At 36.8% G+C, this 25760-nt stretch overlaps 1 long non-coding RNA gene across 2 annotated transcripts; it reads right to left on the bottom strand.

Annotated features, from left to right (window-relative positions):
* Positions 1–13373: 13373 nt before the first annotated feature.
* LOC110781329 (uncharacterized) lies at positions 13374–19883 on the bottom strand. 2 transcript variants are annotated; one of them, XR_008920064.1, is made up of 8 exons: positions 19271–19883; positions 18973–19127; positions 18822–18887; positions 18688–18736; positions 18525–18607; positions 17918–18026; positions 17669–17768; positions 13374–13640 (listed from the first exon to the last, which is right to left on the bottom strand). It is a non-coding gene; the product is annotated as an uncharacterized lncRNA (long non-coding RNA). The 2 variants fall into 2 exon arrangements; XR_008920054.1 differs by having other exon boundaries at positions 18973–19883.
* Between the last annotated feature and the right edge of the window lie 5877 nt (positions 19884–25760).

Raw genomic sequence — 25760 nt, 5'->3', positions numbered from 1 at the left:
GTGTTCCATAAGTTTCTTAAACATCATCTTGACAGTCTGAATTCTTGTATTGCAGCCTTTATCGAGCCTTTCTTGACTTTCCCGTCTTTTCCCAGTCCCCTGTTAAGTATCCAAACGAGGATATGCAGCCTATCAGCATTGCTGAGCCTGGCGCGCTTATGAGGACGCCTTCCTCCATGTCTTGTTTCCAGATGAGTGGTTGCCTGAGAATGCTGTAAATGCATCCTTGTTTCTGCAAAACTGCTTGCTACCTGTGTATGTTGTTGCTCTGTTTCTGTCCCCTGTTGCTCTGTCCCTTGTTGCTTTGTCCCTTGTTGCTTTGTTTCTGGTGGTTCCATATTTAAATCAAACGGGTAAGCTATATGTTGTTCCGTATTCAAGTCGATGCTGGTTCCATTAAAGAGTATGTCAAGCTCATCATCATCTATTTCATCACCACTTGAGAAATCGTGATTTTGATCCTCTTCAAGTTCTTCATCCGGAAACCATGGTTGATTTAGATCCAAGTCTGAAACCATCCTCCCAGGCAATGATGCTCTCCTCAAAAAGTTGGCTGCTTCCCCCCCCCCCACCCCCTTTTTTTCTAGTGATTTTTTCTCTCTCTGTTTTGTTGAAATTTTTCTGAACAATTAACAAATGAAGTATGTAGTTATATTGTGGGTGTGAGTCACAAGTTTAGAAATGTGAATTTGAGTAATCTATGTGTTTTTCTAATCTGTAATTCTATTGGAAGTTGTTGAGAAATAAAAACCTTTTATTGGTCAGTTAGTTTTTGTATGGATTAGTGACTTGGCATGATAATTACTCATTTGTTATTGGCTTACAACATCAGCACTATAATCCAAACCCATTAATTTTGTTTTGTTTGTTTTTAATTAAAATTTAAATAAAACATGTACTTCATCTTGAAAGTACAAACAATGATTTAGGTTATCCTTTACCTTAATAACCGTGATTTTGGTCAATCGGACACTATATTATGGAACGGAGGGAGTAGCATATATACTTATAAAATATCTTTGGCTTTATTATTAATTTCTCAAATCTAGGAATTTCTAAATGTACTTTTAAGGAAAATGATAACCGCAGGATCCAATCTAAAATCAATGACTATTTTCCCTATCAAATCGATCAATTTCCCCTAACCTTTTTTTTATAATTTCATTTCAATAACTCATAGGCGTTTTTTGGCAAAAATATTCTACAAATATCTTAATAAACTTATAGTGTATGCAAAAAGGGCATGCAAATAAACTAAAGATACATAATCATTCGACTAAAGATACCTGACATTGTGTAAACTATACTGATTAAATATTCTATAACATAGGAAAAAAAATTCATCTAAATATGTACGATATATGATGGCTAGATATATTAGTATACTAGATTTTAGCCCGTGCGATGCACGGTTTCTATTAAATTTTTACGTTAAAATAAAACTATTACATATATCAAGTGCTAATGTGCTATATTTTATATATTAGATTAAATTGATTTTTTTTTGAAATGAATTTCATTTTAGATTTTTTTTAATTATTATAGTGTTTGATTTTGGATGAAATTGTATATAAGAAATATTAATAATTATTTAATAAAAATATTTACGTGGCACCTAATTATTTATCTGCGTGGCATTCAAATTTTTAATTCAAAAATAATTTTGAAGTCTTATTTTTCATTGGCTGAAACCATTAGATTTCCTGCGTGTCACTCTAATATTGGATTAATGTTTGATTTTGGATTGAATTTTATTTTAGATTGGTGTTTGATTTTGGATGAATTTTATTTTAGATTTATTTTTTAATTATTAGAGCGTTTGATTTTGGATGGAATTGTATATATTAGTAATTAATTAATTAATTTAAATATCTACGTGGCACCTAATTAATTATCTACGTGGCACTCGATTTTTTTAATTCAAAAATAAATTAGAAATCTTATTTTTCATTGGCCGAAACCATTAGTAATCCTAGGTGGTGCTCTAATATTTCAGCAAATATGCCTCCTTTATATATGTATATTAGATTTTATGTATGTTTTTTATGTGGTACACTTAAAAAAAAGTTACACCTAAATATTTTTTTCACCTAAAAGATATTGTTTATCCTTGAAAATTATGTAAATAAACCATCTTACTTATTATATAGATTGGTCTTCGTACATATTATATATGGATATGCATATGGTAAATATAGTGTAGGGATTAAGATTGCACCTAAATATTATATATGATGGCTAAATATATAAGTATATTCTGAAGTATTTACGTTATCTTTGTGATATACTTTTAAAAAAATGCACCTAAATATTTTTTTCACCTAATTGTTTATCCTTGAAAATTATGTAAATATGCATCTTACTTATAAAGTTTGGTCTTCGACATATAATGCATATGCATATACTATACAGTGACTAAATAATTTGCCATAGTACATATAAAAACGGTGTTTATAGCTTAATAGATAATTTTTTTTTTTTTTAAATCTACAGTCTCATATAATGTGTTATTTCCTTTAATAAACATATTATGCTATACTTGCTAGCTTTAACAAGAATCATATTTCATACTTCCTCCGTCTTTTAATACTCGCAACGTTTGGACTTTTGCCACTATTCATATAATCTACTTTGACTATTCGTAGTGTTTTTTATATAAAATAAAACGTAGTCATGTGGGATCTTGTTAGATTCGTCTTAATGTGTATTTTTAAAATATCAACTTTTTATAATTTTTGCATAAAGAGAATTTAACATATAAATGATCAAAGTTGTGCATCGGCATGCGTGAAACTAACAAAAGTTACGAGTATTAAAAGACGGATGAAGTATTAACTAAATTTGTTTTATCAGTCCACTACTTCTTCCGTCCCACAAAATTTTTCACTTTTGTGTTGCACCAAAAAAATGTCAATTAAGTAAAATTAATAAATTAATGAATTTCATCTTCATTAATTTATTAAGTAAAATTAATAAATTAATAAATTAAGTAAAAAGATAATTAGATAATTTTAAATAATGGACTCCCACAAAGTGAGGTTGTAATTGATAAAATATTAATATTAAACTAGCTTTTGAGTTCGTTTAATGAACGACAATTATATAGTGGTTGTTAATTAAGTCATGTTTTAAAGTGCTTATTTTATTAAGGGCTTGTGATTTTAGTGTGAATATATGATTTATATAAAGATGAAATTTAAAAGTTGAAAAAAAATATAAATTAGATGGTGAATTAATATTTAGTATGAGATGGAGTGGAAGAGGTTGAATTAATATATGAAATAAATGATGAATTTATGTTGAATGAGGAAGATGAAGTAGAAGAGGTGTTAGATACGTAAAGTACTTCGTATTATCGTTAACAAACAACGAAAGGAAGAATTAAAAAAACAAATTTATGGTTGAAAGATGGGGGGACATGTGTCATCTAACCATCAATGGTTTCCTTTTTAAATACTAAACTAGATATAAATTTGTACATTGCACAGGGGAAATATTCAATGTATACTTCGCGGGTGACAGGTGATTGTGATGGATTTTAGATTGGACATTCACTCCCCGTCCTTCATCTAATTGATTAATAACATATCTAACATTTATTTTACTATTAACATACATAGTGTAATGTTTTTTTGTTTACTCGATTACTCTAATAACATAACTAAATTTTTGAAAAATTTTAGAATAGAGTTTTAAAATTGAAACTCACTTAAAAAAATTACCTGGTATAGGTCTAGGGACATGGGTGAAGGTGCAAACATAAATTTTATTTTGCACCCTGCAAGGCGGGGATTGGGATGATGATGAGTATCGTACCTATTGTGGTGATGAAGATGAAAACTTTCGACGGGTACAAGTGTAACATTAGGAATAAATTTTAGGAGAGTACATGTGTGGGTGACGGAGGAGGGATAAAATCTATTTTGCACACCGCGAGGTGGGAATTGGGATGGAGATGAGTATTATACCTATCGTGGGGATGGAGATTGGGATGGAGATGAATATCGTATCTATCATGTCCATATCTAAACTGATCTGTTGAGATCATGTCCAGATCATTTATTGATTAGAAACGATATGTTCAGATTATGTCCTAATCATAATCGTTTTTTCAAATCATGTCTAAAAGAGTTGAGTCTAGGGGTGGGTTTGTGGCTGGTTTAAATACTCCATCTATGGATATTCGGAATCGACGGATCTTGGTTTCAGTGTGAGCTAAGATCGTCAAAGGCAAGTAAATGAATACTCCGGAAACGATGATATTGCCGGAAACGGAAATATGGATCGTATCGGAAATATAAATATTATCCAAGTCGTAGATGTTGCCGGAAACGGAAACATGGTACGTATCGGAAAATATTATCGGAAATAGAAATATAGCTGGAATCGGAAATATTGTCAGAAACGGAAATATTGTCAGAATCGGAAATATTATCGGAATCGGAAAATAATTCCGGAAACGAAAATATTAAATATTTGTTCAAAACGGAAATTAATTCCGGAATCGGAAATGTTAAATATTGTTCGTATTGGAAATGAATTCCGGAATCGGGAATTTAATCGGAAGCGTATCGTACGAATTAGCATCGGACGAGACTTGCTAGACGAAGGCCCAGCACGAAGCCAGGCCGTCGCCCAGCAAGCCATACGCATCAAAACCACACGCCAAAGCCTCGCCAGGCCCAGCGCAAGGCCAGGCCCACCTAGGAGTGGCGCGCGCACGGATCAGGTGGGCTGCGAGCATTGGGCCAAGGCGCCGTGCAGTTCGCGTGGGCCACGAGGCATGCGCGCGGGCTGTGCGGTGCTCGTGCTCGTGCTCGTGTGCGTGGTATACGAATCCTAAAGCTATCGGAATTCGTGCTATGATTAAATCCTAATCCTAGAAGATAGAAATTAATTATTTAAAGTTCTAAAAGGATTCCAATTAATTAATTAGTATTCTAACAGGATTCGAAATCCTTTTCCATGATTCTATAAATATATGCCTAGGGTCATAAATTTATACAAGAGTTTTTTTTAACAAGTATTCATACAATAAAAGCTGTGATTTTTGAGCAGAAAAATCAGTCACATTACTTGCCCATTTAGCCGAAAATAATAGTACCTTAAGGGCGATTCTAGTTGGTCAATCTTAAGGCGGATCCGGACGTGCTGTGGACTATCTACCGAGGGACGACACTTGGAGTCCTAAAGACTTGTTCTTGTTCGGTTCGGGCGCAGCTAGGGAGGGCAAGGTACAAAGTGTATGCATCTAAATTATGCTAACTGATTATGTGTAAATAATATGTTTCCTGGCATTAAGGTTTTTCCGCATGATTTATGTTTTTCATATGTATCATAACCTAACACAAATGGCCTTGACCGGCCACATCACCACACGCAAGCCAACAACCGCGCCCACCTACACTACAGGCCGAAGCCCACAGTGCGCGCAGCCGAGCAGCTGGGCCGTGGGCCTTGCGTGCTCGCTGCTGCGATGCTGTGCGGTTGATGCGTGCTCACCGTCGTACGATACGATTATTCGTTTCGTCCAGCTTACAAATATTCGCGATACGATATACGATCCCGACGCGAGGTCGTATCGTATAATAAGTTTTCCAAAACTAATTCCCGAAAAGCTAATAAATGAATTTCCGATTCATTTAATCCGGTGATCTGTTACATGCCATTGGTGTGACCTTGTAGGTTCAGTCAAGAGCAAGTTGTGAGCTTAATATCCATTAGAACTCACTGGTCGGAAGCATTGCTCCAGCTAGCTGTTCCGATCACTTGATCTTACTGAATTAATTGTTCGCAATTAATCTGAACCTTGGTATTAGACTTAATGCACCTTGGGTGAAGGACATATTTCCTCCAGTCTCCCACTTGTCATTCAGACAAGTGTGCATTCACATTCCTTTGTCGCTTAGTGTTACTTGATGAACATAAGGTAAGTTCCAAGCCATCCTTATTAGGTCCAGAAGTGTTTCTCGGATTACAGAGCTCAACTGTTAAACTTTTACAGAAGGTTAAGCCTTAACCATTCTGAGCACGGCCATGCATTTTCACAGTATCTAACTCTCCGAGAGGCCTTGTTACACAAAAACACCATATCCTATCCGAGAGGCCGTGTGTGCTATGCGATGGGCGATGAGCGATGGGCGACAAGCAAGGAACTGCGAGCAGTCGCGTGTGGGCAGCAATCGTGCTGCGCCACAGCGCGCACTGCCTCGCGCCTGCGAGCGCTGGCTCGCACCAGCGAGCGATGCCTTGCGAGGGAGAGCTGCTGCGATGCGATGCGATGAGCAGGCTGCGCGCAAGCGTGCCTTGGCTTGCTGCGTTTGCGCGTGGCTGCTGCCTCTTCTGCCTTGTGCAACGGTCAGTCGAGGGGCGATGCGGCCTCGAGGCTCGATGGGGCTTGGGCGCAAGCCCAAGTGCCTTGTCTTGCGACGATTGATACGTTTTGGTTTTAATTTGAATTTTCAGTTCCGAAATAATTTTAATTAATTTTAAAATTAATAATTTAAATTGTTTTCTCGGATTTTAATTTTGAATATTATAATTATTATAAATTTTTATTTATACTAATTATTTTACTAAAATTAAACCTTGAATTAATTTAAATTCTTAAATTCAACTGAAAATAAATTAAATGGATTCGATTATAATTTTATATGAGCTTTAAATTTTAATTAAACTTGTATGTTTCAGGTTAGACTAGAAATACATTTTTATGTTTAAAATTAGTAAATCATATAAAGTTATTGGTTTAAGTGGGAGCCTTTAGTCATAAATTCTTGGTTAGGTCTACAAATCCTTTAAGGTTAAACAACTTGATTAGAATTAATAAGGACTGAATAATTGGTAGATTATTGGTGCCCTTGATTAATTGCTGCAAATATTTATGTGATGCATAACAATGTATTTTACTAACCAGCTATGTGGGCCATTCATGATAATGAATGGGTGAATGGTATATATTGTATATGTACTGTTTTGCAGGTTATGAAGTGACTAGTATGGCCCAAATAGGATAGAAAATATGGTCTGCGTACCATTAATTTGAATGTAATTGGTCTAATGCACCAAAGTTTGTTTTTTCAATTCAAATATGGTCTGCATACCATCAAATAGTTGTAATTAGTTTAATTATAGTTGATCCTATTTGAAGAAAAAGGCGCCTCCCACGGTGAAATTCAAGATGGAGTTTCCAATCCATTTTCAAGACGGACTTTGAAGTTGAAGCTTCAAGATGAAGTCGGGCCATACTAGATCACATTTATCTTATGCATGCTTTAAGTTATTTATTGCTTTTAAATATGTCTTAAATATGCATGAGATTGTGGCTTGATTATGTTGCATGATTAAGGAGTTTAGTTCACTTAAAATCTAACCAACATAGTAAGAGCCTTAAGTTCCAAACTTAAAAATTGAGTTAAAAGGTGCCATGCCAAAATAACACTTACTTGGATAACCTTTACATAAATCTTAGTAATAGTTTTCCGCCATAGCGAGGTGTTACTTATTGATTCTAAAGGGGTAAGGTACACAAACAATTGTGAGTACATGTTAGTTTTGGTGAAACTCAACGATATAAGTAAGGAGTCCTTTTATGTCGTGGCAAAATCGATAGGTTTACCTAATAAGTTCTTAGACGTACCTATCAACCAAGAGTAGTTTCTAGACTATTAGCAAAAGGATTTTGCTTACCTAAAAGATTTTAGAATTGAGTCAAAATACATTATGTGCTTAATTCTTCAATGGTTTTTAGGGTCTTGGAATCATTTTATTCATACCTACCGGAACACATAACTTGAATAAAATGCTTAATGAACATTAAATTATGCATGTATGCTAGAATTTAAGTTTATTAAGAGAAACTGTGAATGATTATTTATTTGTTTATTCTTTTTCAATTGTAGTTTTAAAATATGGCAAACAACAATTCATTCAACATTCGATCAATTCTCGAAAAGGAGAAGTTGAACGGGAAAAACTTCCTTGACTGGCAAAGGAACTTGCAAATAGTTCTTATGCCGGAAGAAAAAGGAGTATGTCCTGGAAGAGGTGATGCCCGAAGCCGCGGGCGACGGGGTCACTCAGGCAGCCCTCAATCGTTGGATTGATGCCAACAAGGATGTGAAATGTCTAATTCTTGCAACCATGAGTGCAGATCAACAGAAAACGTTCATCAACTCAGATGCTTTCACGATCATCAGTGAGTTAAAGAACATGTTCCAAGATCTGGCTCGGGTCGAAAGATTTGAGACTCATTGGCAAATTCTTGAGACCAAGCTTAAGAAAGGCGAGCCCGTAAGTCCACATGTTCTCAAAATGATTGGACTCATTGAGAATGTGAGTCGGCTGGATTAGCAATTCTCTCAGGAAATGGCTGTAGACACCATCCTCCATTCTCTTCATAACGGGTATGATCAGTTCAAACTGAACTACAGTATGAATAGTCTGGACAAAACGCTCACTGAGCTTCACGATATGCTGAAGACCGCTGAAAAGACGCTCAAAAGTGATAAGCAAGATGTGCTTATGGTGCGTGGGGGCAAGTTCAAGAAATCTGGTAAGAAGAGGAATGCTAAGAAAGGTGGCAAGAAGGCCAGCCCGACTAAGAAAACTGGCGCCAAGTCTGAAAAGAGGAAGGTCAGTCAACTCACTTCTGAATCCGAATGCTTCTACTGCAAGAAGAAGGGGCATTGGAAGAGAGATTGCTTGAAGCTAAAGGAAGATCAGAAGAACGGAACAGTCGTTCCATCTTCAGGTATTTTCGTTATAGACTGTATGCTTGCTAAATCAACTTCTTGGGTATTAGATACAGATTGTGGCTCACACTTATGTTCCAATCCACATGGACTAAGAAGAAGTAGAAGGTTAAGCAAGGGTGAAGTCGACCTACGAGTGGGAAATGGAGCAAGGATTGCTGCATTAGCTGTAGGAACTTATTATTTGTCGTTGCCCTCTGGGCTAGTTTTGGAACTGGAAGAGTGTTTCCATGTTCCAAGTCTTACTAAAAACATCATTTATGTTTCTTGCTTAGATGCTAAGGGATTTTCCTTTTTAATAAAAGACAATAGTTGTTCGTTTTATTTTAAAGAGATGTTTTATGGATCTTCTAGATTAGTCAATGGACTTTATTTACTAGATCACGACAAACAAGTTTATAACATAAATACCAAAAAGGCCAAAAAGGATGATTCAGATCTCACCTATCTGTGGCATTGTCGATTAGGCCATATTAACTTGAAACGCATGGAAAAACTTCAAAAGGAAGGAATTCTAGAACCATTTGACTTAGAGGATTATGGTAATTGCGAATCATGTTTACTTGGAAAAATGACAAAGAAACCTTTCTCTAAAGTTGGAGAAAGAGCAACTGAACTATTGGGTTTAATCCATACAGATGTATGTGGACCAATGAGTACAAATGCTAGAGGTGGTTTCAACTACTTTATCACTTTCACTGATGACTTCAGTAGATATGGTTATGTCTACCTAATGAAGCATAAGTCTGAATCCTTTGACAAATTCAAGGAATTTCAGAGTGAAGTAGAGAATCAATTAGGCAAGAAGATTAAGGCATTGCGGTCTGATAGAGGCGGTGAATATCTGAGCTATGAATTTGATGACCATCTGAAAGAATGTGGAATTATATCAGAATTGACTCCTCCTGGAACACCACAATGGAACGGTGTGTCGGAACGGAGGAACATAACCTTGCTAGACATGGTTAGATCAATGATGGTCAGGCCGAACTTCCAACAGAATTTTGGGGACATGCACTAAATATAGCTGCACTCACTATAAATAGAGCTCCGTCTAAAGCTGTTGAAAAGACTCCACATGAGTTATGGTTTGGAAAGCCTCCAAAAGTGTCTTTTCTTAAGATTTGGGGATGTGAAGTATACGTCAAACGATTAATTTCAGACAAACTTCATGGACAATCTAGAAATGTAACTCAGAGATCTTTAGAAGTATCTGGTGAGAATCATGGACAATCTAGAAATGTAACCCCGCGTAGATCGCAAAGATATAGATCTCAACCGGAAAGGTAATTAGGTATTTTGACGAACGAGAGCTATGACGTTCTATTACTTGAAAGTGATGAACCTACGACTTACAAACAAGCTATGCCGAGCCCTAGCTCCAAGCAATGGCAAGAAGCCATGCAAACTGAATTAGACTCCATGTTAGAAAACCAACTGTGGGATTTGGTCGATTTGCCAGATGGCTACCAAGCCATAGGAAGCAAATGGGTTTTCAAACTGAAAAAGGACAAGGATGGGAAACTTGAAATTTTCAAAGCTAGATTGGTTGCAAAAGATTACAGGCAAGTCCACGGTGTGGATTACGATGAAACCTTTTCACCAGTTGCAATGCTAAAGTCTATTCGGATAATGTTAGCAATCGCTGCATATTACGATTACGAAATATGGCAGATGGATGTCAAAACCGCTTTCTTAAACAGCATTTTAACAGAAACTGTGTTTATGACACAGCCTGAGGGTTTTGAGGATCCAAAGAATGCTAAAAAGGTATGCAAGCTTAAGAAATCAATCTACGGATTGAAGCAGGCATCAAGGAGCTGAAATATACGTTTTGATGAAGCAGTCAGTGACTTTGGTTTCATCAAGAACACAGACAAATCTTGTGTATACAAGAAGGTCAGTGGGAGCAAAATTTCTTTTCTAGTATTATATGTCGACGACATATTACTTATCGGAAATGACATTCCTATGTTGAACTCTGTCAAGATTTGGCTTGGGAAATGTTTTTCGATGAAGGATCTAGGAGAAGCACAGTACATACTGGGCATCAAGATTTATAGAGATAGATCTAAGAAGATGATTGGACTTAGTCAAAGCACTTATATCAATAAGGTGCTTGAAAGGTTCAAAATGGCAGACTCCAAGCGAGGCTACCTACCCATGTCTCATGGAATGACTCTTAGCAAGACTTAGTGCCCAAAAACACTTGATGAGCGAAGACGAATGAGTGGGATTCCATATGCATCATTGATTGGTTCAATAATGTATGCTATGATATGTACACGCCCGGATGTTGCGTACGCACTCATGCTACGAGCAGATACCAGTCAGACCCAGGAGAGGCACATTGGACTGCTGCCAAGAATATTCTGAAGTACCTGAAAAGGCACAAAGATGACTTCCTGGTCTATGGTGGAGATGATGAATTAATTGTTAAAGGCTATACAGACGCAAGTTTCCAAACCGAAAAAGATGATTTCAGATCACAGTCTGGGTTTGTCTTCTACCTCAACGGAGGTGCAGTAAGCTGGAAAAGTGCTAAGCAAAGCACCATTGCGGATTCTACAACTGAAGCGGAGTACATTGCTGCACATGAAGCAACAAAGGAAGCTATAAGGCTAAGGAAGTTCATAGGTGAACTTGGTGTAGTCCCCTCCATTAAAGGACCAATAGCCCTGTATTGTGATAATAACGGAGCTATTGCACAGGTAAAGGAGCCTAGACACCACCAAAGAGTCAAGCATGTACTTCGTAGATTTCACCTTCTACGAGAGTTCGTTGAAAGAAAAGAAGTAGAGATAAGCAAGATTGGAACTGATGACAACATCTCAGATCCGTTAACTAAACCTCCGCTGCAGGCGAAGCACAACTCGCACACTGCAGCTATGGGAATCAAGCATATTGGAGAATGGCTTTGATGTCCTTGTTTAATATATGTTTTAAAGTTTTAGAGTTTAATACTTTGTAAAACATTATTGGTTAATCATTCACAATAAATGAATAGAATTCATTTTTCCATTTAATTTGTGGTTTATTAAATGATGAGTCCCTTCAATTTGACAATATATTCAAGATAGACTGTCAGGACCAGGCCTGTGACTAAGAAATGTCTATCAAGTGAACTTGAATGTCAAAAGTTGAAAATGGTCCCTGGTCGGAGTTTTCTATAAAGATGGACGCATAGAAAACGTTAGACGACTAGAATGCAAGATGACTAGTAGTTCTGTTTCTTGAACTATGTGGACATGGCAATGTCATAATCATTTGCATAGATACTTACTTTGGGAAGACTAGTATCGGACAGACCTATGAAACTTTACTGTAAGAGATGAAAATCTGTCATAAGTAAATTTCATTAAAATTATTAGACACTAATCCTCAATACCTGAGTGATTTGAGATTACTTGTTTGAGAACTGCTTACTTTGACGTTGTCAACCGTCGCACCGTAAAAGGAGGCTATAAAGGCAACGCTCAGGTAATCACCTATCAAACAAAGTCTAATCTCAAGATCGCAAGATTGGGATTGTCCTCCCATAAATCGGGATGAGATGCTGAAAGTTGTACAAGGCCACTCGGAGAGCTAGAAACTGTAAAATGCATGGCCGTGCTCAGATGAATCATAGTCTATGATTATCTGTTTATTTGATCAGTTGAACTCTGAAACCGAGAAACACCTCTGGACATAATAAGGATGACAACTCTTACCTTATGTTCAAGAGAAAGCATCGAGCGACAAAGGAATTAGGAAATGCACACTTGTCCCTAAGGACAAGTGGGAGACTAAAGGAAATAATGCCCTTGGTCCAAGTATGTATTTAATGTTAAGTCTAATAAATGCGGTTCAGTATTAATTAACAAGTTAATAATTCATTGAGATCAAGTGAGCTGAATGCCTAGCTAGAGGCCGCTTCAGTTCAAGTGGAATTAATGATATTAATCCACAGCTTACTCTTGACTGAACCCGTAGGGTCACACAAATAGTACGTAAAACGGATCAAGTATTTAATGGCATTAAATACTCCATCTATGGATATTCGGAATCGACGGATCTTGGTTTCAGTGGGAGCTAAGATCGTCAAAGGCAAGTAAATGAATACTCCGGAAACGATGATATTGCCGGAAATGGAAATATGGATCGTATCGGAAATATAAATATTATCCAACACTAGTAGAAAAAACCCTTGTTGCAGCGGGCTTTTAGACCCCTGTTGCAGCGTACATCGTATGCTGCAACTGGGGGGCCTGCAGCAAGTATTGACTTGTTGCAGCGTACAATGTACGCTGCGAAAAGTACTTTTTTGCAGCGTACATTTGCATGTACGCTGCAACAAGTCGCAAAATTGTGGAAAAAATATGGGTCTTTTGCAGCGTACAAATTCATGTACGCTGCAAAAGACCCCACTTGTTGCAGGGTACATCTATTTGTACGCTGCAACAAGTCTGAAATTTTGCAAAATTTTCCACCCTTGTTGCAGCGTACATATATATATGTACGCTGCAACAAAGCACTTTTGGCGGGAAAATTTTAGTTTTGTTTAGGGATACCTAGAGTGCCTTGCACCAAATATAGAAACCTGTCACAACAATAATAGAATATCACAACCTGTATAACAAATATAAAAACAATAACTTGTGTTTTGTATATATATCCCAAAACCAAAGTGCACGTACCATATATATACATTTAAATAAATATATGTACGTTCCAATTTCAACGTAAGCATACATTTCAACATAAAAAATTGTTCTATAACATCTAAACCAACTCGTTCAAGCGCCCTCAGATCAATAATAAATACATGCTGGTATAAAACTTAGCCCATTGCTCACGAACCACATCATTTTCCTCACTAGCATAAGGCGCAGTCTTCGGAGAATAGACCTTTACAAAAACAAAATTTTGATGGGATCATTAGATCGATTAAATGCAAATGAAATGTCACATTTTAACATTCAAGCAACTAATGACAATGTACTAATAGTTTAGAATACGAATCAATTAAGAGTAAGAAAAATTAATTGATTACCTATAACGACCCAAAGTTGGGAGCGGAAATGTCATTTTAGCTCTAAATATGACCTATAACGACCCAACGAGCCTTAAATGTGCATAAATAGGTTCGAATGAGTTTTAGAAAGTTAAAACTATGCATATTAGTCATGTAATAAGAATCAAATGTATCCTTAGGTTCTTTAGTTCAAAGTTGGGAGCGGAAATGTCATTTTAGCCTAAATATGACCTATAAGTCTATAACGACCCAATGATCTTTAAATGTGCATAAATAGATTCAAATAAGTTTTAGAAAGTTAAAACTATGCATATTAGTCATGTCATAAGAATCAAATGAGTCCTTATGTTCTTTAGTTCAAAGTTGGGAGCATAAATGTCATTTTAGCCTAAATATGACCTATAACGACCCAATGAGCCTTAAATGTGCATAAATAGATTCAAATGAGTTTTAGAAAGTTAAATCTATGCATTTTAGTCATGTAATAAGAATCAAATGTATCCTTAGGTTCTTTAGTTCAAAGTTGGGAGCGGAAATATCATTTTAGCTCTAAATATGACCTATAACGATCCAGTGAGTCTGAAATGTGCATAAATAGATTGCAATGAGTTTTAGAGAGTTAAAACTATGCATATTAATCATGTAATAAGAATCAAATGAGTCCTTATGTTCTTTAGTTCAAAGTTGGGAGCGGAAATGTCATTTTAGCTCTAAATATGACCTATAACGACCCAATGACCCTTAAATGTGCATAAATAGATTCGAATGAGTTTTAGAAAGTTAAAACTATGTATATTAGTCATGTAATAAGAATCAAATGAGTCCTTAGGTTTTTTAGTTCAAAGTTGGGAGCGGAAATGTCATTTAAGTCAATTAAGTTAGTGCCTAACAATTTACGTAGTATTCCATTAGTTTATATATATATATATATATATATATATATATATATATATATATATATATATATATATATATATATATATATATATATATATATATATATATATATATATATATATATATATATATATATATATATATATATATATATATATATATATATATATATATATATATATATATATATATATATATATATATATAAATTTTCTGAATTTCCGATGTTAGATTTTAAATTTGGGAGGAGCAACCCTATATAATTAAATTACAACATATCAAAATGTACTAAATCTTACCAAATACAAGTTATACTAATATAACTAACATTAATATATCAACAATTATGTTGCAAAACATTGTGCAATAAGGTACAAAGTTGTACAGTACGTGCCAATCATTAATTCCAAATACACATGTCAATTAAGACATCACAAACAAATATTGCTAGCTCATTTCCATTCCATCAGTTCATATACTAATCACATTGATAAATTTATGCAATATTTAATATTATATTGATAAGACTTTTCTTCAATCAATTTCAAATTCGTTACATCTTAAATAAACAACTTGCATTCCCTTTTATTTTATTTTATTGTATTGACTATCATTTTATCACATTTCAATTCCCTTGTAGGAGATCAGCACTAGTGCAGCAGCAGCAGATCAGCATGTAGGCAGCAGATCAGTGCGGCATCAGCAGCACCGATCAGTGCAGCGGCAGCAGCATCACCGATCCGTGCAGCAGCAGCAGAACTGATCTCAACATAAATCAGTACAGATCAGTGCATCCCTGTGCATCTTGGTGTGCCTTGTTCCTTTTAAAACTAAGATAGCGTTTTCCAAAAGAAACCTAAACTAAGTTTTGATCGTGCCACAACTCTACTGAAGGTCGTTGGGCAGTGCTTTGAAGCAACTTTTAAAGGTTAAGATAGCTGTTAAAAATGACCGAGCCAGCAAACATTTCAGTAGCTCGCAAAAATGTCTTCCAATAACAGACCAAGAATGAGAAACAAGAAAGATTTATGACTCACTCATCTATAATACACCTCTACAAGATAGGTTTGGGAGAGGTATCCTAAAAGACAAACCCTGATTAACTTCCTACATTCCTAAACAATCAAGACTCAAGAATGTCTGCAATAAATATACAAGGGAGAGGTAATTGGACGAGGGAGAAAAGGTTAAGCTCAAAGTATCACCCTCCACATTGATGGAGTACTCTTTGATAAGGTAAAGGAGTTTATATGACTGCAAATTTGAGAGATCACTAATCATCTTAAGTTTGGACTGAGTGACTTATCAAGAGTAGCAGTAATAAAGCTTGGAGCTAATGAAGGCTGTGAGAGTGTGAACTACTGAAATCACCTAGGTACCTTAGGGCATAAAGGCTATGCATTTCATTAGGATTCAGCTTATAGATATCAAACCATCAAATAGCCGAATCATAATGACATCTGTTACTCATAATTTTTTGCTAAGTTTGTAACAGCACATTCAAAAGTCATATTTATTAGCATCTTCTGGTGAAAATGTCATTTTAGCCTAAATATGACCTATAACGATCCAATGATCCTTAAATGTGCATAAATCGATTGGAACGAGTATTGAAAACTTAAAATTAAGCATATTGATCATGTAATACGTTTGAAATGAGTCCTTAGGTTATTTAGTTCAAAATTGGAAGCGAAAATGCTTTATTTTAGCATAAATATGACCTATAACGACCAAACAAGTCTCAAATGTGCATAAATAGATTGGATTGAGTCTTGGAAACTTAAAACTAATCTTATGAATCATGTAATAAGTTTGAAATGAGTTCTTAAGTTCGTTAGTACAAAGTTGTGAGCGAAAATGTCATTTTAGCTTAAATATGACCAATAACGGCCAAACAAGTCTCGAATGTGCAAAAATAGATTGGATTTAGTCTTGAAAAGTTAAAAATAATCATATGAATCATGTAGTAAGTTTGAAATGAGTTTTTAGGTTCGTTAGTTCAAAGTTGTGAGCGAAAATGTCATATTAGCCTAAATATGACCTATAATGGTCAAACAAGTCTCAAATGTGCATAAATAGATTGGATTGAGTCTTGGAAAGTTAAAACTAATCATATGAATCATGTAGTAAGTTTGAAATGAGTTCTTAGGTTCGTTAGTTCAAAGTTGGGAGCGAAAATGCCTCATTTTAGCCTAAATATGACCTATAACGACCAAACAAGTCTCAAATGTGCATAAATCGATTGGATTGAGTCTTGAAAACTTACAATAATCATATTAATCATGTAATAAGTTGGAAGTGAGTCCTTAGGTTCGGTAGTTCAAAGTTGTGAGCGAAAATGTCATTTTAGCCTAAATATGACCTATAATGGCCAAACAAGTCTCAAATGTGCATAAATAGATTGGATCGAGTCTTGGAAAGTTAAAACTAATCATATGAATCATGTAGTAAGTTTGAAATGAGTTCTTAAGTTCGTTAGTTCAAAGTTGGGAGCGAAAATGTCATTTTAGCCTAAATATGACCTATAACGATCCAATGATCCTTAAATGTGCATAAATCGATTGGAACGAGTATTGAAAACTTAAAACTAAGCATATTAATCATGTAATAAGTTTGAAATGAGTCCTTAGGTTATTTAGTTCAAAATTGGGAACGAAAGTCCTTAGGTTCTTAGGTGGCCTGAAGTATAAGATTAATTAGCTCATATGTTTCAGTTATGTACTTCACTTTAATAGCTTCATATTGTTTTTCACTTTTTTGTTCTTCTATAAATAGCGCTTATGAGCAGTACGGACGCAGGATCAGAACATAAGAGCAACTATCTATTTCAGAACATAATCTCTTGATTTATGTTGATACTTCTATTAAGCTCAGATGTATTACCGTGAAACATTTCTGAATCTTAAGCTGTATTAGGTGTTTGAGAATAAGAGCTAGAATGTGCTTGAATCAGAAACTCTGAAAAGAAATAGTGCTTTGAAGTGGTATAGTTAAGAATAAAAACCTTTATTTAGCAGTGCGTCATTTCAGAAACATAGATGATTTGTTCAACTCCGAAATAAAGCAGTACTTGAGCAGCCTCCATAATTGCCCGATTATTGTAGCTAGAAATCAAAATCCAAAGTAAATTTGAAACAATTAACAAACCACATAATATACACAATGGATGTAATAGAGAAGGTTATTATTAAGAGTAGTATACCGCATAAGTTAGTACCCTACAAGAACAATGTTAAACACAAGAATATAATACCTGAGATGCATTCAACTCTGGAAGACCTGGAGCGCCAAATCGACGAGGCAAAGTATTTCAAACCACCTGCATCTCGACTTCATGTCCCATCAAATGGTGATAAATATACCTGTACCAATTCACAGACTTAAAATATCAAGCAACAAAGTGAAAAGGAATACAATGCTTATAATTGCATGGAAATGCTGACATAAAGAGATGTCAAAGAATAACTAGTATTTTTATAAATTACGACAACTATCAATACATCTTGTTCTCAAAAATCTAACACTGTAGTTGTCAATAAAATCATGTAAATATGGGATAATCAAACTATAAAAGCAAAAAATTAAACAGGAGGGGCAAAAATTGCGTAAAAATCTAATCACAGGGCGATTTAAGGTCTACTTGAAATCTAAATCTCACATTATATATGAAGTATATATCTTTTAAAATCCTTCAAAGTTCATCTCATGTAATTGTTCCACTGTGAGTGGGGCAAAATTTCAGCAGCTCTAGAGTATACGACGACTATACTCGGCGAAGGTAGCACACAAGTCATGTATGACTAGTTTAGGTTAGTCCTAGCATTGTTGTAATCTTGTCCAAGCTAAGGTATGTAGTTTACCAGAGTGTGGCCTCCTGAAAGCACGACAATATCCTTGTCAGAAAGCCCCATTCTGTAAAAGATTTCTCTCAAATGTCCGGCACCTGCAACCCATTTTACGCTGTTAATAACATGTACTACTAAACTGTCATATTACTGATGAGAGGGTAGAATACGTACGTACCTTGATTTGCATCAGGAAGGCGTCCTTCATCAGGAGAATCTGCGCAATCCTGGTATAACATCGATAATCAGGTACTATTGTTATACAATAACGAACAAGAATATAACAATCATGAATGTATAGGAAGCACAAACCATTCTTCCTGGAACAAAGTCGATGGTTGGCCCTCCTGTGACTTCAACCGCAACAACCCCAGCAAGCTGAAATTAAGAAACAAGGGATCGATGCTTGAGAATTAATGACCTAGAAAGGATGCAGTTTGAATCATATAACCAGGAAATTCACCTGATAATCTTTGGGTGATTAGCCTTAACCTCTTTTGAGATCAGCGACCAAAATAGTTCAATTACTGCTACTAGAAATTATTATGCACAATTAATCAGTTTTAGCTCACCACAAAGTTCAACAGCAATCTTGAGGCCACTGCTGGCTTTGTAAACCTTATCAAAATAGTTCAACATTTGTTTTAGTTCACATGATTAGCCTAATTGAACAACAGCCAAAAAAAAATCAAAAAAAAAATATAAATTGAACAAAACCCTAATCTGAAAACGAAAATACAGCTAGGAAGATAATTACTTACTGGTTGTGGCGAGGAGAGTAACGGCCGAGCAAGCACCGGAACCAGGACGCGACGGGGGGACGCTGAACCCCCAGCCGACCAAGCTGACCGAGTTTTCAGCAATTGAAAAGCCACCCATCGGAGAGGACAGCGACGGGGGAGATGAGGCGAGAATAGACATCCACCGGAGAGGACAGCGACGCAGGGCCGAGCAAGGGCGGATTTCGACGGCGACGCAGGGCCGAACAAGGGTTGGAGTTCGACGGCAACGGCAAAAAATTGGGAGATGTTTGGAGAGTTGGAGTTGAGCGCGAGGAAATGAGTTCTAAAATTTTGAGATATTTTGGAGTATTTTGAATTGCAGTATTTTGAAACAAGGAGCCCGCAGCAAATTTTGAGAAATGAGCTAACACGGATCAGGACCTGTTGCAGGGTACAATAGCATGTACGCTGCAACAGAGTCTGTATATTGCTGCGGGCTTTAATTTTGTACGCTGCAATAAACTATTTCGCAGCGAACAATAAAAATGTACGCTGCGATAACCCTTTAAAAGGTTTGACCCGCGTTGACCGACTGGTTGTTGAAGCGTATTAATACTTGTACGCTGCAATAAGGGGGTTACAACAGGGGTTTTTTCTACTAGTGCAAGTCGTAGATGTTGCCGGAAACGGAAACATGGTACGTATCGAAAAATATTATCGGAAATGGAAATATTGCCGGAATCGGAAATATTGCCGGAAACGGAAATATTGTCAGAATCGGAAATATTATCGGAATCAGAAAATAATTCCGGAAACGGAAATATTAAATATTTGTTCGAAACGGAAATTAATTCCGGAATCGGAAATGTTAAATATTGTTCGTATCGGAAATGAATTCTGTAATCGGGAATTTAATCGGAAGCGTATCGTACGAATTAGCATCGCACGAGACTTGCTAGACGAAGGCCCAGCACGAAGCCAGGCCGTCGCCCAGCAAGCCATACGCATCAAAACCACACGCCAAAGCCTCGCCAGGCCCAGCACAAGGCCAGGCCCAGCTAGGCGTGGCGCGGCACGGATCAGGTGGGCTGCGAGCATTGGGCCAAGGCGCCGTGCAGTTCGCGTGGGCCGCGAGGCATGCGCGCGGGCTGTATGGTGCTCGTGCTCGTGCTCGTGTGCGTGCTATACGAATCCTAAAGCCATCGGAACTCGTGCTATGATTAAATCCTAATCCTAGAAGATAAAAATTAATTATTTAAAGTTCTAAAAGGATTCCAATTAATTAATTAGTATTCTAACAGGATTCGAAATCCTTTTCCATGATTCTATAAATATATGCCTAGGGTCATAAATTTATACAAGAGTTTTTTTTTAACAAGTATTCATACAATAAAAGCTGTGATTTTTGAGCAGAAAAATCAGTCACATTACTTGCCCATTTAGCCGAAAATAATAGTACCTTAAGGGCGATTCTAGTTGGTCAATCTTAAGGCGGATCCGGACGTGCTGTGGACTATCTACGGAGGGACGAAACTTGGAGTTCTAAAGAGTTGTTCTTGTTCGGTTCGGGCGCAGCTAGGGAGGGCAAGCTACAAAGTGTATGCATCTAAATTATGCTAACTGATTATGTGTAAATAATATGTTTCCTGGAATTAAGGTTTTTCCGCATGATTTATGTTTTTCATATGTATCATAACCTAACACAAATGTCCTTGATCGGCCACATCACCACACGCAAGCCAACAACCGCGCCCACCTACACTGCAGGCCGAATCCCACAGTGCGCGCAGCCGAGCAGCTGGGCCGTGGGCCTTGCGTGCTCGCTGCTGCGATGCTGTGCGGTTGATGCGCCCTTGTGCCACCCCCTGGGCTGGCTTGCTTGCTTGCTTGCGAGCTCGCTGGCTCGTTGGGCCTTGCGCGCTTGGCTCAACGGGCCGGCAAATCCGATGCGCCTCGTATTCGCGACTAACGCCTTACGACTAGCTATTATTTATCGTATCGTATACGACGAATCACCGTCGTACAATACGATTATTCATTTCGCCCAGCTTACGAATATTCGCGATACGATATACGATTCCGACGCAAGGTCGTATCGTATAATACGTTTTCCAAAACTAATTCCCGAAAAGCTATTAAATGAATTTCCGATTCATTTAATCCGGTGATCTGTTACATGCCATTGGTGTGACCTTGTAGGTTCAGTCAAGAGCAAGTTGTGAGCTTCATATCCATTAGAAATCACTGATTGGAAGCATTGCTCCAGCTAGCTGTTCCGATCACTTGATCTTACTGAATTAATTGTTCGCATTTAATCTGAACCTTGGTATTAGACTGAATGCACCTTGGGTGAAGGACATATTTCCTTCAGTCTCCCACTTGTCATTCAGACAAGTGTGCATTCACATTCCTTTGCCACTTAGTGTTACTTGCTGAACATAAGGTAAGTTCCAAGCCATCCTTATTAGGTCCAGAAGTGTTTCTCGGATTACAGAGCTCAACTGTTAAACTTTTACAGATGGTTAAGCCTTAACCATTCTGAGCACGGCCATGCATTTTCACAGTATCTAACTCTCCCAGAGGCCTTGTTACACAAAACACCATATCCTATCAAAGATAGGAGGACAATCCATTCTTGCAATCTATGAACACTCACTTTGATTCATAGTACGCCCTGTTAGTTTATGATACATATGACAATTCATAAATCATGCGGAAAAACCATATAGCCAGGAAAGCATATTATTTACACATAATAATTTAGCATAGAATAGATGCATACATGTTGTAGCGTGCCTTCCCTAGCTGCGCCCCAACCGAACAAGAACAAGTCTTTAGGAATCCAAATGTCGTCCCTCCGTAGATAGTCCACAGTACGTCCGGATCCGCCTCAAGTTAGACCAACTAGAATCGCCCTTAAGGTGCTTAGGAATTTCGGCTAGTGTTTGCAAGTGTATGGCTGATTTTTATTTCAAAAACTTACCCTTTGAATACTTCAATCGTACCCATAAATTGTGACCCTAGGCACTTATTTATAGGAGTATGGAAAAGGAATTGTAATCCTACTAGGATGTGGATTTGTTAATTAGAACTTTATTAGGACTCTAAATAACAAAGCAAATCTAATAGGATTAGGATTTTAATCTTTGCACAATATCCTAATAAGATTAGGATTTCCCGCATACGCATCGTACAAGCCGTGCACCCGCGCAGGCCTTGCGGCCCACGACAAGCGCACAGCCCATGTGCGGTGCTGCGCGCGCGCGCGCCCTTGGCTGGGCCTGGCCTTGCGCTGGGCCTGGCCTTGCGCTGGGCCTGGTCAAGGCGTGTGTTGCTGCGTGCGGCTCGCTGGGCGATGGCCTGGCTTCGTGCTGGGCCTTCGTCTAGCGGGCCTCGTCCGATGCTAATTCGTACGATACGCTTCCGATTAAATTCCCGATTCCGGAATTCATTTCCGACACGAACAATATTTAATATTTCCGATTCCGGAATTAATTTCCGTTTCGAACAAATATTTAATATTTCCGTTTCCGGAATTATTTTCCGATTCCGATAATATTTCCGATTCTGACAATATTTCCGTTTCCGGCAATATTTCCGATTCCGGCAATATTTCCATTTCCGATAATATTTTCCGATACGTACCATGTTTCCGTTTCCGGCAACATCTACGACTTGGATAATATTTATATTTCCGATACGATCCATATTTCCGTTTCCGGCAATATCATCGTTTCCGGAGTATTCATTTCTTGCTTGTGACGATCTCAGCTCCCACTGAAACCAAGATCCTTCGATTCCGAATATCCATAGATAGAGTATTTAATGCCATTAAGTACTTGATCCGTTTACGTATTATTTGTGTGACCCTACGGGTTCAGTCAAGAGTAAGCTGTGGATTAATATCATTAATTCCACTTGAACTGAAGCAGCCTCTAGCTAGGCATTCAGCTCACTTGATCTCACTGAGTTATTAACTTGTTAATTAATACTGAACCGCATTTATTAGACTTAACATAGAATGCATACTTGGACCAAGGGCATTATTTCCTTCAGTCTCCCACTTGTCCTTAGGGACAAGTGTGCATTTCCTAATTCCTTTGTCGCTCGATGCTTGCTCTTGAACATAAGGTAAGAGTTGTCATCCTTATTATGTCCAGAGGTGTTTCTCGGTTTCAGAGTTCAACTGATCAAATAAACAGATAATCATAGCCTATGATTCATCCGAGCACGGCCATGCATTTCACAGTTTCTAGCTCTCCGAGTGGCCTTGTACAACTTTTAAGCATCTCATCCCGATTTATGGGAGGACAATCCCAATCTTGCGATCTTTAGATTAGACTTCGTTTGATAGGTGATTATCTGAGCGTTGCCTTTATAGCCTCCTTTTACGGTGCGACGGTTGGTCAACGTCAAAGTAACCAGTTCTCAAACAAGTAATCTCAAATCACTCAGGTATTGAGGATTTAGTGTCTAATAATTTTAATGAAATTTACTTATGACAGATTTTCATCTCTTACAGTAAAGTTTTATAGGTCTGTCCGATACTAGTCTTCCCAAAGTAAGTATCTATGCAAATGATTATGACATTGCCATGTCCACAGAGTTCAAGAAACAGAACTACTAGTCATCTTGCATTCTAGTCGTCCAACGTTTTCTATTCGTCCAATTTTATAGAAAACTCCGACCAGGGACCATTCTCAACCTTTGACATTCAAGTTTACTTGATAGACATTTCTTAGTCACAGGACTGGTCCTGACAGTCTATCTTGAATATTTCGTCAAATTGAAGGGACTCATCATTTAATACTAAACCAAGATTAAATGGAATATGAAAATACATTTCATATATGATAAATGTTTAACCCTTATGTTTTACAACTATGGGCCTCAAAACCCATCTTTAAAACAGTTTATGGAATCCAAAGCTATGCTTGATTTCCAGTGCTACAATGTGAGTGTTGCTTCTCACTTGTTGCATAGGTTTAGTTATCATGCTTTGCCAATCTTAATATCCTTTTCATCGAATGTTCTTCGAGATATGATAATAAGATCTTTTGAGTTTGTTTATTATGTGATCTAGTCTCTCTCACTTCAATATTGGTTCTACGCATTTTGCAATGAAGAACCATCAAGTTAGCAGACATGTAATCCACCCAAGTTCAGTGAAGAACCTTTTAATGTAACCAACTCAGTTTTATTGCTTCTTAGGAAATAAGTACTTCTACTTCAACTGTATAGGTTGCTAGTGATGCCTTGGTTTGGATTTACTTATCCAAGCAGTTCACGGATATGTGGAAGACTTTCCAGCTGTATCTTAGAACATAGAAATTATTATTTTAATTTCCCACGCAACAACTCATGGTCTCCAATCCATGTTGCCATTTCGAAACACGATGCTCTTCAGCTCGTCCTTGTCAATGGTTAACTCCAAAGGGTCTTGCTTGATCCTTTGCCAGTGTTTATGCGTGTAGCATCAATATTTAGCATATCTTTATTTCCTTGAATCAAGAACTATTCCTATGTACCTTTTCAAGTGCCATAAGTATTCTTGATCTCAATCTAGTTGATCTTCACTTAGATCAATAGAGACTGGTATATGTTCGTCATGCCTAAAGCCATACGATACGTTTTTGGCGATCCTCATATTATATCATACATGATAAATTCTTTTGCAAAATAATTCCCAATTGAATTCTATTCATGTAACTTTTAGCTTATCTAGTTTCAGTAGATACTAATTCCAGCTAAATTCTTTGACATATAATATAGGATAAGAATCTCATTTGGACTCTTTGATGTTTAACTTAGTAAATGCTTATACATAGTTCAAACATTCTTTACTTAGATTTATTCATATGGGTCGAATATCTCCAATGGAGTCTTTCGTGTTTGATTTAGTAAATGCCATTACTTAATCCAAAACAATATTATAAGATCTTTGTAAATAGATCTTAATACCCAGTATGTACTAAGTTTCGCCTTGGTCCATCATTGATGAATAATTTCAAACCTAACTTATTAGCATTTGAATGTTATTTCACAATAGAGAGATATGTGTGTGATACACATAGAACCAATTAAGTTTTATGTACTCCCACTAAACTTCTTATATATCTATAAGAATCATGTATATTTTAAGAAACTAAAATATTTATTAGCTTCACTAAAATACAATTCCAATTCCCAATTGCTTGCTTAAATCTGTACTTAGATTTTATAAGCTAGCTTCCTTTTCAAGCATTACTTGGATCCACAAATCCTATGACATGTCACGTGCATAGTTTCTTCCAACATTTGATTGAGGAATACGTTTTGTCATCCAATTTCCATATGTACCAATATGCAATTATCGCTTGAATTATAGACTTGAGCATTACGATTATGCATGAGGTTTCAACACAATCCATGCCATGAATTTGCTTGTAACCTTTAGCAACTGATCTAGCTTTGTGTGTGAACACAATTCCATGTTTGATGGTTTTTATCCTTAAAACCAATTTTCAACCAACAGGTGTTAACCTGTTCT

Source organism: Spinacia oleracea, chromosome 1 (genome assembly GCF_020520425.1).
Source record: "Spinacia oleracea cultivar Varoflay chromosome 1, BTI_SOV_V1, whole genome shotgun sequence".
In the NCBI taxonomy this organism is placed as follows: Eukaryota; Viridiplantae; Streptophyta; class Magnoliopsida; order Caryophyllales; family Amaranthaceae; genus Spinacia; species Spinacia oleracea.
This window is presented reverse-complemented; position numbering and strand designations above follow the sequence as displayed.